Genomic DNA, 5053 nt, shown 5'->3' with positions numbered 1-5053 from the left:
CATCCAACAGATGAAACTATAATCCTGAATGGGCAACCTTGTTTGCGAATCTTAGGTAGGCCATAACCCCTAGGAAGTAAACCTTCATTACATCTGAGACGTTCATAACAACTCTCGTCAATATACTTGCAATTCTTCCTTCTCACTAACAAAGTCTTAAGTTTACTAATCATTTTATTGGTAGGGTCTTTAGGTGACTTAATGTACATGTTGACATCGCCAAGCATTGCGTTAATTTTTCCAAAATAAAAACCTTTATCAAGAGCTACTGTCACGTTATTAATTATTAATTAGAATAATAATTTGTAAACGTATACTTATGAAGATATACGTGATTGAAAACTAGTTAACTTACACTCCAAAATCTTGAACCAAATATAGTGTTCTAGGTGAGATATCAAACTATTACAGTTTTTTATATTTTAAAAATAAATCACAAAACATCAGTATTAATTTAAAAAGAATTCTTATACCAAATTGTTTATTTTAACATAATTTAGACATATTACCATGAAAAATGACTCACATATTATTGAAGGTGCCAGTTCAAATTGTAATGTACTACTGCGTTGTTGTCAACTATTTTGACACCACTGTTATTTAGGGTAACATTATTGTCGACAAGCTTTGCATTAGTCACATCCAACATTTGAGCACTGACATCAAGAACTTTCAATGTACTCGAATCTAACATCTTTATATTATTATCGTTTAATATATACATATACTGACTGTTGGGGTGCATTCAGAATGAAAATTTTTCGTCCGGACAAGGGTGACCACAGGTAATGTGACATCACACACTTGGACGTTTTCATTCTGAACGAACAGGACGAATGAACGCCCAATGAACGCCTGGACGACAACTTTTTACCTAAAAGCGTTCGATTTGACCGGATGTTTCGTCCAGACGTTTCACCCAGATCGTTCAGAATGGGTTTAGAAAAACACCCAGACTACAACTTTTCGCCGCACTCGAGACTGCGGCCAATTTCGCCCGACATGCGCAGAGAAGCCTATTTATGCCTACGCAACCTATAACCTATAAGAACCATATGATGATATGATTTGAGGTTATTATTATGTCTTACGCCATTTTAGCACCGAGACACTTCCGTATTTAACCGTGATAAATAGAATAATATAAATTATAAAGAATAGTTTGATAGATAATAATATATTTTATAGATGATATAAAAGAATAGTTTGAACTTAGTAAGTGATTATATACATTTTTTATTTACATTATTTATTCTATATAACAATATATTAATGTAAAAAAGCAAGTAATAAATACATGCATAAATTGTATTAAGAGAGAATTATTCAAAATAAGAGCAACATAATTCAATTAATTTATTTAATATTATTAATTTTTAGTTGAAAAGTACAATGGAAAATTGTACAATAGGTGCTTTACATTATATAAAACGTTCTTCTTGAGTTACAATTATCTGTTGAATTAGACTCTTTATTTGATTCCATAATTTTTTCAATATCGTCTCAAATGTAAAAAATAATCTATCCAAATCGTAGAAGTCTCTAAAAAGGAAAAGGACTGAAATTGTTATTCTGAAATGTGATTAAAATTCCTTTGCCGTACTGTTTAATACGGTATGCTCAATAAAATATTTTATTCGAGATGGAATTTTTTTTGGGGAATTTGACAATTTATCAGCATATAATTCTATTAGCTCCTCTTCTTCGGAATCGTCATCAGACTCGATATCACTCAAGAAGAACGTTTTATATAATGTAATAGCACCTATTGTACAATTTTCCATTGTACTTTTCAACTAAAAATTAATAATATTAAATAAATTAATAGAATTATGTTGCTTTTATTTTGAATAATTCTCTCTTAATAAAATTTATGCATGTATTTATTACTTACTTTTTTACATTAATATATTGTTCTATAGAATAAATAATGTAAATAAAAAATGTATATAATCACTTACTAAGTTCAAACTATTCTTTTATATCATCTATAAAATATATTATTATCTATCAAACTATTCTTTATAATTTATATTATTCTATTTATCACGGTTAAATACGGAAGTGTCTCGGTGCTAAAATGGCGTAAGACATAATAATAACCTCAAATCATATCATCATATGGTTCTTATAGGTTATAGGTTGCGTAGGCATAAATAGGCTTCTCTGCGCATGTCGGGCGAAATTGGCCGCAGTCTCGAGTGCGGCGAAAAGTTGTAGTCTAGGTGTTTTTCTAAACCCATTCTGAACGATCTGGGTGAAACGTCTGGACGAAACATCCGGTCAAATTGAACGCTTTTAGGTAAAAAGTTGTCGTTCGGGAATTCATTTTGAACGCACCCTTGTTAAGTCATCGTATTTTGTGTCAATTGCCCCTTGATCCTCTAGTATCTTTATAGTACTTCCTCCTCCCAACTGAACACCATTTTGATCAATTATGTCTAAATTGTGTACCTGCAAAATATGTAATATAAATAATTTAAATAATTTCAATCATTTCTTTCAAAAATTTTATGAAATAATTAGTTTCATAATAGTAATACATGAGTTTTTATATAACCAACTCTAAACTGAAAGTTCAAACAAAAATTAGAAATTTGACTAATGAAAGATTAAAGACTTTTAATTTAAACTATTTTCATACATATTCACTTCTATTGCATTATCTTTCAATAATAAAATGTATTATGATAAAATATATTTTAGAGAATATCAATGTAGACATACCGGAAAAGTACCGTTCGGATACTATCACCAAGAAAGAGAAATCATAATAAAGTTCTTAATACTAAACATTAGAAAAAAAACATACAATAACGAACTAGAAGTCATATCACAGGTAGAACACACTACGTACAATTAAAATATATTATATTAAACGTACACAAAAATGAATAAATATTCTTCTTTTACATCATTTATGTTTCTTTCTAATTTTTAGTATTAAGAAATTTATTATGATTTCTCTTTCTTGGTAATGGCATTTGAACGGTATTTTTCCAGTACGTCTACATTGATGATCTCTAAGATATTTTAACATAATACATTTTATTATTGAAAGATAATGCAATGAAAGTGAATATATACTTATTTCGATGTCAAAATATTACATACGTATAATCAAATATGCTAATAAACGTAATAAATTTTTTTGGTATAATGTTATTACGAAATTGATTATCAGAACGATTCTTTCTCACGTTATTAATTATTAATTAGAATAATAATTTGTAAACGTATAATTATGAATATATACGTGATTGAAAACTGGTTAACTTACGCTCTAATATCTTGAACTAGATGAGAGATATAACAGTTTTTTATGTTTAGAAGATAAGTCACAAAAGATCAGTATTAATTTTAAAAGAATTCTTATGCCAAATTGTCTATTTTAACGTAATACATTTTATTATTGAAAGATAATGAAATACCATGAAAAATGACTCATATATTATTGAAGGTGCCAGTTTAAAGTAACATACACCAACAGTTCCCAACTTTACGTCTGACTTGAATACTTTATTACGTATGCCAAGGTTTTTTACCATTTCATTATCTTCCAATAATAAAGATGTATTACGTTAAAGTAGACAATATGGTAAGACAATTTAATAAGAACTCTTTTGAAATTAATACTGATTGCTTGTGATTCATTTTTAAAATGTGAAGAACTGTTATTTTGATCTCTCTCCTAGAACACTATATTTGATTCAAGAGTTTGGAGCACATGTGTGTGAGTTTTCAATCACGTGTATCTTCATAAGTATACATTCACAAATTATTATTAATATTAGTAACTAATATTGTTTGGAACGATTATTCTGTTAATCAATTTCGTAATAACGACCCTCCCTCTATCGTTGCAGAAATTTACAGTGTCTCAAGACCGGATAAACATCGTTTACAATCGATACCGTCGCCGTGTCGGCGTAACGAATGCGCTGACTCAAACGCTGACACCAACATTTAGTTTTCATTTCTTCGCACATACCTTGTGTTTACGTCGATGCGGTCTGGAACGGCGCATACTGGCATTGAAGAGGAAATCGTTTTTCAACAAGTGCGCATAGTACCTGCTCGCTTTTGACGTGGTTCGGTGCTCCTTCCGGTTTGCAATGTGTTTCTTTTTATTTCTAAAGATCTTGCGAAAGATCTTCATATTGGCAACTCGATGGACCGCACGTGTAGACTTTACTCGAACACAGCACTGACGAAGCAATCACTACCGAGAATAACTATCCTTGTATTAAAATAACAACACGCATAATCGATTACATAAGATTATGTACTGCAAAATTCTATACTGAGAGAAAAAAATAACAAAAAATTGTAATTGCTGTTTGACTATAATTTCCGATGTCGAATATATGTTTATATATTTTTTAAATAATAAATATAATTGTTGTTACTATACTGTAAAAAATAGGTATGCATTTAATACTATACAGTTTGTATATTTATATTAAGTACTTAAATACGTTCTTGTAGTTTTTTTTGTTATATATATATATCTATGATTACACTTTTGAGGCTTTCACGGGTATTTTCTTCAATTATGCGAGAAGGTTTGCGGGTTATCGCCGTGTCTTTCTTCATTTTTAATGCTAACGTTTCGTGAACCGTACCGTTCACTTCATCAGGGCGAGGGTTGCGCATACAGGGTGGCCAATTTATCTGAAGACATTGAAATATCTCGAGAACTATACATAAGATAAAAAAAGAAGTGCAACGAAAGTAGCTCGACACGAAGGGGGGAATCCAATGATACCAAACTCGGCCCCTACCGCCCCCCGGGGGCGGGGTGGGGGTGGGGGACATAAGAAACTTAAATAGGAACCCCAATTTTTTATTGCAGATTTGGATTCTCCAGGAAAAAGTACGCCAAGTTGACCTACGAACTTTAACATTTTGGTTCACAGGTGGCGCTGTAATCGATAAAAATCCAAATTTATCAGAAGACATTGAAATAACTCGAGAACAAAAAAAAGGTGGCTAATGAAACTTGTTCGCTTTAAAAGCTGCCTTCCAAAGAAAGCAAACTTGACCCCCCCCC

This window comes from Cyphomyrmex costatus, unplaced genomic scaffold (genome assembly GCF_001594065.2).
Source record: "Cyphomyrmex costatus isolate MS0001 unplaced genomic scaffold, Ccosl1.0 scaffold297, whole genome shotgun sequence".
NCBI classification, from domain to species: domain Eukaryota; kingdom Metazoa; phylum Arthropoda; class Insecta; order Hymenoptera; family Formicidae; genus Cyphomyrmex; species Cyphomyrmex costatus.
This window is presented reverse-complemented; position numbering follows the sequence as displayed.